The sequence below is a fragment of the Hydractinia symbiolongicarpus genome, chromosome 2 (assembly GCF_029227915.1).
Source record: "Hydractinia symbiolongicarpus strain clone_291-10 chromosome 2, HSymV2.1, whole genome shotgun sequence".
Classification (NCBI taxonomy): domain Eukaryota; kingdom Metazoa; phylum Cnidaria; class Hydrozoa; order Anthoathecata; family Hydractiniidae; genus Hydractinia; species Hydractinia symbiolongicarpus.
This window is the reverse complement of record NC_079876.1, coordinates 32,332,197-32,344,019: the sequence shown is the minus strand read 5'-3', so window position 1 is coordinate 32,344,019 and position 11,823 is coordinate 32,332,197. Positions and strand designations below refer to the sequence as shown.

Below are 11,823 nucleotides of genomic sequence, written 5' to 3'. Positions count from 1 at the left end.
TCATTATGTTTCATCTTAGCTTTAAATATTGTTTAATTGTCAATAGTTACTTTATCGTGTCATTAGGGGTTTCATGTCAATTACTTTATTACGTTTTTTACATTTTTCGCTCATTCCGTCAAATCACAAAACTGAGCAGCCACAAGTTAACTTTATATAAAAAGTATCAAACAATTCTTTTACACACACGTCAAACTTATATATATATATATATATATATATATATATATATATATATATATATATATATATATATATATATATATATATATATATATATATATGTCTATAAGTAGGTTAGGGTGACATGCTTTACCTTAAACACGCACATTTGGGGGACGTGAAATTAAAGGGGACATATTCGTGTCCCCTTTGATTTTCGGGCATATTTTGAACAAAGTAAGGACTATTTTCAACTGTTTATATATGACTAAAATATTCTCCATCTAGCATGCTTTAGAGTCCTGCAGTTAGTTTATTGATATATTTTTTTCTAACGGAATCATTGACCTTCAAAAATTTGGAGTATATATTTGTTGAGCGTGGTAAATGAAGTTTAAGGTGACATTTGATTTTTTTAAATAAATAGAAAATTTCAATGAATTTTGAAAATGTCTTATATATTCTATGAAGCCCTCATGTAAGTTCAGTGTTTGATGTGACATCGATATACCTGCTTTAACTTGGTATTCATTTAAATCAATTTACATTTTATATATTAATTTTCAAGGTGATAAAGCTAGAATTCCTTCATTATTTGACTTGGACTATGTCATTTACCGATATATCGTTATAATATATCGTTATAAATAATAAAAACAGGATCTGACATTGAGATCATTTTTTAAAATTTTTGTCCCCTTTTTATGCATATCTTACATATAAATCGTGTCCCTTAATTGTGAAAAGCATTCATAAAACGCAAATATATCCATAAATTGAAATGCCAGAAAATTGATTATTTATAGTGCCATTAAGGTAAAAAATAACTTCACACATACAAAAGAGCCCTACAGAAGTGTTATAAACGCAGCTACACATGGTAAACATCAAATCAAATGTGCTAATTAAGCCAGTCAACGGACCAAGAATTGCGCCATATATGAATCAGTGAACAACAACTGGATGTATGGTCATAATGTAGGTGTTTTAAAAACTTTAGACGAAGATTGCAGGTAGTTAACTAGTTACGTGAAATTCTCCTATTCATAGATTTCAAATACTGGTAAAAGATGTTGGTAACGACTTAGCGTAAATTTCTCATATTCATAGATTTCAAATACTGGAAAAAGATGTTGGTAAGGACTTAGCGTCAAATCCTGACGTTAAAAACACATTCGTGAAGCCATAAAGGACACAGGTCGCAAAGAGAAAAATGCGTCGTGACTATGTGCAGTCACATTCGAGGTTGGGATTTCTGGTAAATGTCGGCGCATGTGAAACAAAATTTAAATAGTTTTCTTTACACTAGCCGCATATAATTTTTTTTAAATAGATGTTTTAGCAACTCTAAACATAAAGAATATGCAGATTATTGCACGGGATTGCGCATGGTGTTTGTAGCTAGCGATGTTGATTTCAAAGTGCGAACAAAAATGACTGTTTTTACTGAAACCACCTGTCATTTGTCAACGTTGTTATGGGTCGCTCACTATTTACACAATAGTATATAGTCAGCTACTAACATAACCACGGACCTTAGTGTACATAAACACCCCAGTATATAGAGAGACTTCGTCTTATGAAGAGGCACATTTAGCTAGTTGATACTTGTTGTTATCTGTGTCTTTTAATTCTTTAAATATCTAGCAACATATAGCCGCTCGACCATAACTGGATATAACAAACTTCAGATACTCATATTGATATAAAAAACATTAGAAAAGGTTTTTTCACCTGTACAAGCGATAACAGAAATTCTGTGTTCAGCAGGGTCGTCGTAAACTCTGTAAAACGTCCTGCTGGATCGCGATCCCCCTTAAATGCTCAAAACAGCTTAAAATTAAGTCATATCTAATCTGCTAAGTTGGTACATGGAAGCACAACCAAGAATTAGCAATAAAATTTGTTTTTTCTCAACATTTAGTATTTATTTTTTCACAGACAGTACACATTTCCATTTTATAATTGTTCTTGACCTGAGTCTCAATTTTCTTAACAAAATGCCTGAATATAGGCTGAATTTTTCTTAATCATTTCTTAAATTTTATCACTCTATTTACTTTTTGTTGAGATTTTCATTATTAACAGAAGAAAAAAGACTTATTTTGTTATTTTTAAGATAAAACTTTGTTTAGTATATGTGTATTTAATTACTGATAAAAAGAAACTTGATTCTGTTTTGTTTTTTACAATTATGATGACTGTAAATTGCAGTTTAAAACGCTGAGGCTGGCGGTTTTCTCAAAATTTTATAAAGATTTTGAGGTTTTTGGGGATAGTTTCTTAAAAAAACACGTGAATATAACTAGTGACAGGAAATATATCACATCATAATTCAATTTACGTTTTATTTTAGTTCTTATAATATATACATCTTCATCGTAAAAAAATCTTTCTCCAGTACTTCGGTCGGTTTCTTCAGTGTAGTCTTTAGAAGATAATAAAATCCAAATTTTTTTCGTTGTAATGGAGCTAAAAAGTATAAAAATCCTTCTTGAATATATACGGCAAATGTTGCAGAATTTTGTTAATAGAGGTGTAAAATCAGAGATCAAAACAAGCACAGTTGTTTGTTAATTTAGTCACGGTTGATTCCTATGGTATTGGTTTTAAAACCACAAGCTTCATTTTTATAAAACTTAAACCAGTAAGGATAGCTTAAAGCAAAATTATTTTTAATAGGCATGGGATAGAAAAATAAAAAAACCCGAGCTTTGTGCTTATTTAAAATGGTAACATCCTTTATTGCTAAACAAATGTAAAAGATTTTGCATAAATGATATAGCGCAAGCTTTATCATTTATATCATATACTTATAACAGAATTTTATAATGAAAATAACTAGTAACGTTGAAAATAAAATGTGTGCACTAATTCTGCAAAATAGAAATAAGTCAAAAAATAAATTGTGTGCCCCATTTCTGTTAAATAGGAAAAAAAGATGCAGCCCTATTCATAACAGAGTTGCACAGAGATAATAACCAGCAACGTTTGATAAGTCAAAAAATAAATTGTGTGCCCCATTTCTATTAAATAGAAAAAAAAAGTGCAGCCCTATTCATAACAGAGTTGCACAGAAATAATAACCAGCAACGTTTTATAAGTCAAAGAATAAATTGTGTGCCCCATTTCTGTTAAATAGGAAAAAAAGATGCAGCCCTATTCACAAACAGAGTTGCACAGAGATAATAACCAGCAACGTTTTATAAGTCAAAAAATAAATTGTGTGCCCCATTTCTGTTAAATAGAAAAAAAAAGGTCAGCCCTATTCATAACAGATAGATAGATAGATAGATAGATGTGCATATTTTACATGGCTAGCCTCACAAATATCGAGGGATATACCCTGTCTATTATTTCCAGGAGGGGCCATGGCGTAGATGGAGAGTCCTAGAGTATTTAATGCTCATTTTGAGCTAAGCAGACCAATTAGAGCCCGCGCTCTGATAGACAATCCCAGCAACATCCAACGGCCCACACAGTGTGCCATCTTCCCAATTTCCCTCACATGGCTTGGGTTAACCCGGGGCTATGGTAACATTCACTCGCCCATGTTGAATCGCTGTCAAGAGGAATCAAACCCCGGTCTCCCGCACAGAGTACGAGAGCTGAAACCACTAATCTACGGCGCCACAAAGAGTTGCACAGTGATAATAACCGGCAACGTTTTATGAGTGAAAAAATAAATTGTGTGCCCCATTTCTGTTAAATAGGAAAAAAAGATGCAGCCCTATTCATAACAGAGTTGCACAGAAATAATAACCAGTAACGTTTTATAAGTCAAAAAATAAATTGTGTGCCCCATTTCTGTTAAATAGAAAAAAAAGATGCAGCCCTATTCATAACAACAGAGTTGCACAGAGATATTAACCAGCAACGTTATATAAGTCAAAAAATAAATTGTGTGCCCCATTTCTGTTAAATAAGAAAAAAAGATGCAGCCCTATTCATAACAGAGTTGCACAGAGATATTAACCAGCAACGTTTTATAAGTCAAAAAATAAATTGTGTGCCCCATTTCTGTTATATAGAAAAAAAAAGGTGCAGCCCTATTCATAACAGAGTTGCACAGAAATAATAACCAGCAACGTTTTATAAGTCAAAGAATAAATTGTGTGCCCCATTTCTGTTAAATAGGAAAAAAAGATGCAGCCCTATTCACAAACAGAGTTGCACAGAGATAATAACCAGCAACGTTTTATAAGTCAAAGAATAAATTGTGTGCCCCATTTCTGTTAAATAGGAAAAAAAGATGCAGCCCTATTCACAAACAGAGTTGCACAGAGATAATAACCAGCAACGTTTTATAAGTCAAAAAATCAATTGTGTGCCCCATTTCTGTTAAATAGGAAAAAAAGATGCAGCCCTATTCAAAACAGAGCTGCGCAGAGATAACAACCAGCAAGGTTTTATAAGTCAAAAAATCAATTGTGTGCCCCATTTCTGTTAAATAGGAAAAAAGATGCAGCCCTATTCACAAACACAGTTGCACAGAGATAAGAACCAGCAACGTTTTATAAGTCAAAAAATAAATTGTGTGCCCCATTTCTGTTAAATACAAAAGAAAGATGCAGCCCTATTCATAACAGAGTTGCACAGAGATATTAACCAGCAACGTTTTATAATTCAAAAAATCAATTGTGTGCCCCATTTCTGTTAAATAGGAAAAAAAGATGCAGCCCTATTCATAACAGAGTTGCGCAGAGATAATAACCAGCAACGTTTTATAAGTCAAAAAATAAATTATGTGCCCCATTTCTGTTAAATAGGAAAAAAAGATGCAGCCCTATTCATAACAGAGTTGCGCAGAGATAATAACCAGCAACGTTTTATAAGTCAAAAAATAAATTGTGTGCCCCATTTCTGTTAAATAGGAAAAAAAGATGCAGCCCTATTCATAACAGAGTTGCGCAGAGATAATAACCAGCAACGTTTTATAAGTCAAAAAATAAATTGTGTGCCCCATTTCTGTTAAATAGAAAAGAAAGATGCAGCCCTATTCATAACAGAGTTGCGCAGAGATAATAACCAGCAACGTTTTATAAGTCAAAAAATAAATTATGTGCCCCATTTCTGTTAAATAGAAAAGAAAGATGCAGCCCTATTCATAACAGAGTTGCACAGAGATAATAACCAGCAACGTTTTATAAGTCAAAAAATAAATTGTGTGCCCCATTTCTGTTAAATAGAAAAAAAAGATGCAGCCCTATTCATAACAGAGTTGCACAGAAATAATAACCAGTAACGTTTTATAAGTCAAAAAATAAATTGTGTGCCCCATTTCTGTTAAATAGAAAAAAAAAAGGTGCAGCCCTATTCATAACAGAGTTGCACAGAAATAATAACCAGCAACGTTTTATAAGTCAAAGAATAAATTGTGTGCCCCATTTCTGTTAAATAGGAAAAAAAGATGCAGCCCTATTCACAAACAGAGTTGCACAGAAATAATAACCAGCAATGTTTTATAAGTCAAAAAATCAATTGTGTGCCCCATTTCTGTTAAATAAAAAAGAAAGATGCAGCCCTATTCATAACAGAGTTGCACAGAGATATTAACCAGCAACGTTTTATAATTCAAAAAATAAATTGTGTGCCCCATTTCTGTTAAATAGGAAAAAAAGATGCAGCCCTATTCATAACAGAGTTGCGTAGAGATAATAACCAGCAACGTTTTATAATTCAAAAAATAAATTGTGTGCCCCATTTCTGTTAAATAGGAAAAAAAGATGCAGCCCTATTCATAACAGAGTTGCGCAGAGATAATAACCAGCAACGTTTTATAAGTCAAAAAATCAATTGTGTGCCCCATTTCTGTTAAATAAAAAAGAAAGATGCAGCCCTATTCATAACAGAGTTGCACAGAGATATTAACCAGCAACGTTTTATAATTCAAAAAATAAATTGTGTGCCCCATTTCTGTTAAATAGGAAAAAAAGATGCAGCCCTATTCATAACAGAGTTGCGTAGAGATAATAACCAGCAACGTTTTATAAGTCAAAAAATAAATTGTGTGCCCCATTTCTGTTAAATAGGAAAAAAAATGCAGCCCTATTCATAACAACAGAGTTGCACAGAGATATTAACCAGCAACGTTATAAAGGTCAAAAAATAAATTGTGTGCCCCATTTCTGTTGAATAAAAAAAAAAAAGATGCAGCACTATTCATAACAGAGTTGCACAGAAATAATAACCAGCAACGTTTTTATAAGTCAAAAAATAAATTGTGTGCACCATTTGTGCAAAATATAAAAATAGATGCAGGCTTATTCACAACAGGGTTGCACAAATCAAAATACCCTGTAACGTTTCAAGTCAAAAAATAAGTTGTGTGCCCTATTTCTGCAAAATAGAAAAATTGAATCAACCTTATTTATAGCGCAGTTGCACAAATCAAAATAGCCTGCAATGTTTTAGGTCAAAATATAAACTGTGTGACACATTTCTGTAAAAATAGAAAAATCAATGCAGTCTTATTTAACGCAGTGGAACAAATCAAGATAACCTGATGTTTCAAGTCAAAAAATAGAATGTATGCTCCATTTATGCAAAATAGAAAAATGGTGCATTTTTATCCTATTTATATAATATTTACTTATCTTACTTACTTAGTTATTACTTATTCTATTTTTATACTTTTATTTTTATATTTTTTATTTCATTCTATTTATATAATTTTAGATATTTTAGCATCATCAACGAAGTCAATGCATCATCTAGAGACTCTTGAAGCTTTGATTATTAACGATATACGTCCTAAGTTAAACACTAAGAATGAATACAAAAGCCATACTTTAGTAATAAAATTTTAATTATTTTGATTTATACGGATAGTGTCTCATGGGAGACTTGTCAATTGTTTAATTTTCTTTTCTCTTGTACATTTGAATTTTTACTCGGTTGTTGATAAATTTTTTTTACTGTAGAAAGGAGTGATACGCAATTTACATTTTTTTATATAACGGATTTTAATCTTGTTTTTATATATTTTAAACCTGAAGATGATTTTAGAAGATCGAAATATATTGTCAATACAAAATTAAATTGGTCAATGTTGGTTCTATACTCGTATAATTCTTATTGTAAACCCAGGTGCGCATTGAAATTAAGATGTATGTTTTAACACAAAAAAGAATGTGTGCCCAATTTCTGAAAAAATAGAAATATTGATACAGCCTTTATTCATAACGCAGCTACACAAGTCAAAATAATCTGCAACGTTTAAGTAAAAAAAAAATATAATGTGTGCCCCATTTCTGTAAAAACAGAAAAATTGATACTGCCTTTTATAACGCAGTTGAACAACTCAAAATAACCTGTAACGTTTAAGTCAAAAAATATGTTGTGTGCCCCATTTCTACAAAATAGAAAAATGTTGTATTCTTATTCTTCATCCAGTTGCACATTGAAATTAATCTATAACGATTCAACACAAAAAATAGAATGTGTGCCCCATTTCTGTAAAAACAGAAAAATTGATACTGCCTATTTATAACACATTTGCACAAATCAAAATAACCTGTAATGTTACAAGTCAAAAAATATGTTGTGTGCCCCGTTTCTACAAAAATAGAAAAAAAAACAATATATTCTTATTTATGCTGCAGTTGCACAAATCAAAACAAGCTGTAATGTTTTAAGTCAAAAAATAAATTGTGTGGCCCATTTCTACAAAATAGGAAAATCGATACAGCCTTATTTATAACACCGTTGTTCAAATAAAAATAACCTGTAACGTTTAAGTTAAAAAATACAATGTGTGCTCCATTTCTGCAAAATAGAAACATCGATGCAATATGATTTGTAACACAGTTGATCAAATCAAAACAACCTCTAGCATTTTAAGTCAAAAAATAGAATACGTATGCTTCAGTAATGCAAAATAAAAAAATTGATACGGCCTTATTTATAATGCATCTGCAAAAGTCAAAATAACCAGTAACGTTTAAAGTCCAGTATCCACACACGCAAAACGTTCCACGGACCGAACCGGATAACGATAAAAATCTGTTCTGTTTCGTTCCGTTCTGTTCCAGTACGTTAAAGACCGAATATTAATTTCTACGTTGCTACGACAATAATAACAACATAATATGGATAAAAAACATGTGCTTGCTTCTGCCGGTCGTTTCTTGATGTCACTTGGCTATATTTTGTAGCTTGGTATTGGTCAAAAATGCTAGTCGCTTCGCGGACCAGAAAAAAAGTTAAAAACATTTCAACTGTCTTCTAGCTTCTCGGACTGCACAATTTTCCGTTTCGATTGCGTAATGAGCTAACAATGTGCATGGGCAAAGCTTTGTTTTTGTTTGATCCGGTCCGGTCCGCGGAACGTTTTCCGTGTGTGAATCTTGGCCTTAAGTCAAAAAATATATGTGCCCCATTTCTGCAAAAATAGAAAAATCAATATAACAGCCCACAGTTGCACAAATCAAAATAACCTGTAATGTTTCAAGTCAAAAAATAAATTGTGTGCCCTGTTTCTACAAAGTAGAAAAATGGTGTATATATACTTATTCTAAATCCAATTGCACATTGAAATTAATCTGGAACGTTTCAACACTACAAATAAATTGTGTGCCCTATTTCTGCAAAATAGAAATTTGATGCAGTCCATTTATAATTATACAACCTACATTTTTAAAGGTCGTACTACCTCGCCAGGCACGGATGTAGGCAATTTTTTTACTATGTCAAAGCGTAAAAAAAAAACAAAAAAAACACTGCTTCGGGTCTTTGCGTGTTTTACGCAACCAATGCGTATATAAGTGTTTTAATTTGTAAGGCCTCAGGTATGACAGAATAGGAATATTTTCGCAATCGCTTCTGCACCGCAATAAATAAGACTGTTTCCCCCAATGTCAGGGCTCGTCAGCATGCCTGTAGGACAAACGAAAAACATATTGAAAATATAGCTTGTTAAGTCCAACATGGACAGTCATACTGCCGCTCCAGAAACCAGGTACTGTCGGCCGGAGTCATGCCGAGCCCGGTAGGCAAGAAAAGAAACATAGAGAAGCAAAGAGAGGGGCTCTGTCATCTGCACGCACAGGAATTCAATGATAAGACTTAAACGCTAAGAATAAGTGTATTTATCCTTAAAAAATATTATTATCATTACAGCTACCTGTTTTGTTACTACCATACAACAGTGTATGGTCAGTGTTTTACAAAAAATCCTTGCAAAAATATTATCATTACAGCTACCCTGTTTTGTTACAATTTGTATATAACTTATGTGTGAAAAATTTAACAAAAGGAAGGTATGGATTAATCATGTCATTATAGCAATCACAATCGCAATCATCAATGGAGAAAAGAAAAAAACTTAGTTGCTCCTTGACCCAGGTACTGTCAGCGAAGTTACTGAGCCCGGGGAACATTTTGAAATCAAGCAGGTTTGTCATCACCAAAAAAAAGGGGAGAGTATTTCTTATTATATAATTATTTACGACACTACTACTATTACTTTTTACTATTTATTACCAATATTTTATTATAACCTTACTATTGAATTAATTCACTTAAATTTTGATGAGAGAGCGCATCTTACTTAAAAATAAACTCCAGCACCAACATTGGAATAGTTGTTGTCCGTTTGAAATATTCTGAAATGTTATCAGCAGGAATGTTGGACCTCTTTCTTTGACGGCCACAAGTCCCAGATTTTGCAGGAGTAACACACTTTTTGAGCTAAAAATATAGCTTTCTAACACCAAATGTCATGGTAAGCATCAACCGATTTCGGGTAGCTATGGCAGCACTTTTTAAGGCATCAATCATATGAATTCCTTCAAAGACGTCAATGGACTTGTTCTGAAGCATAATACAAGAAGCCCTGGGGGCTCTAAGAATTTCCGCTCGCTACCAAAATATTTGATGACAACCTGCTAATTCGTTGTGTTATCGTGCCAGACATTCGAAGAGGTTTGGTGCATTAAGCTCTGAAGATAAAGCACACATGTGACATTATATCTTAAACAAACGCAAACAAAACGAAACGTGTCATAATAAACTCACATTTTAAAAGAAATTGCTAACAAAATTACAGCCTATCATTCATAGTTAAAAGTCTTGCGCTTGAAACGTTTATGGTCTTAAACAGCATTTAGTTGACAAAAAATCAAAATTTTGATGTGACCATCATTTTCAGCATACTTTTTTTCTGTGCCAAATTTTGTTTATAATAAAGTAGTTATAATTTTTGGACCAATTTTGGCCTAAAATGACATTTAGGTGACAAAAATCAAAATTATTATGTCACCATTATGTTTAGCACACTTTTTTGTTAACTGTGCCAAATTTTGTCGAAAACAAATACCGATTTTGGCCTGAAACGTCATTTAGATGACTTCCAAGTAGTTAGGGAGCTTGGGTAAGAAGTTTGAATCTGTGACGGAGGAACGTGAAATTCCAGGGTCGATTTTTTCTTAAAAAATGCTCCGAAAGAAAAAAACGACGGTTTTAAAGAATTTCCTACGCCTGCGGGCACGGAAATTCAATAAAGAATAATATTTGCCTGTCATACATAAGTGGGCCTGCCCACGAGGGTGCCGATAAGCCGCATACGCCGTAAAAAGTGCGGGCGTTTTCGGGCGAGTTCGGCGTTTTAAAAAAAATTCAGGTCTTTGCCCGAAAAAACCCGCATAGTCCCGAACAATGCCCGAGAAAAAAAAAAGATTCACCATAAATGACTCTCGAAGAATTATTTAAAAAGTATAAAAATTAAAATGAACTAACTATATGGAAGCTAAGTTCTTAAAAGAAATGTTTTTTATGGTTTTTGATAAGATTTACTTGATAAATAACTTATATATAAACTTTATTACCTCCTTTCTCTTCAAGCGTGTTCTTTCAATTGTCGTCCGCCATGTTTATGTTACAAGGTGTTGCATTTCGGGAATGTTTCGAGCGAGTTCAGGAAAGTGCAGGCGGTTTCGGCGGACAACCGTCAATTTAATTCGAAAAGTCGCCCGAACTCGCCCTTATATATGCGGGCGTTTGCGGCTTATCGGCACCTTTGCCCCGATTATGTTCATTCTATAATAAGTGAGAAATAATATTAGACTGTCGTACACAATCTGGCCTGACCTGATTATGTTCCTTTTATAAGTGCCAAATAATATTTTTTGAGTAATAAGCCGGCCTGTCCTGATTATGTTGCCCTGATTATGTATTTCCTGCCCTGTTTTTAACCAGGGCAAGCTACTTAATCAGGCTGGATATGTTCTGCCTGGATAATGTTCATTATCCAGGCAGAACAGCTATATGGCTAAAACCTTTACACTCCATTTTTATGAAACAACTGTCTACATAAAGTTTGTTTACAAAATTCAACTTGCTCAGTCTATAAGAAATTTAAAAAACATTAACAAAAATAACTGAACAAGTAAGACAACAAATTAAAATGATCTAATTACCCAAGATTATAAACCCCTTAACATACACAGGCGTAACTAGGAACTAAAAACTTAAAAATTTAAAGTATATAGATTCTCTGACCATGTCCTTTCGAGGGCAAAACAAAGTGTAATCTATTGTAACCATATACCTTTTCATAATTTCTCCAGGCACCGCTGAATTTAGCGTAACTATGTTCGCCATTTATATATAAAGGCAACCAAAAACTGTTGACCAATAGCGTAGCAGTATTGACCAACATTA

General features: G+C 33.0%; 1 long non-coding RNA gene across 1 annotated transcript; it reads right to left on the bottom strand.

Moving 5' to 3' along the window:
- Positions 1-9,235: 9,235 nt before the first annotated feature.
- LOC130630691 (uncharacterized) lies at positions 9,236-11,573 on the bottom strand. Its single transcript, XR_008982099.1, has 2 exons — positions 10,989-11,573; positions 9,236-10,103 (listed from the first exon to the last, which is right to left on the bottom strand). It is a non-coding gene; the product is annotated as an uncharacterized LOC130630691 (long non-coding RNA).
- Between the last annotated feature and the right edge of the window lie 250 nt (positions 11,574-11,823).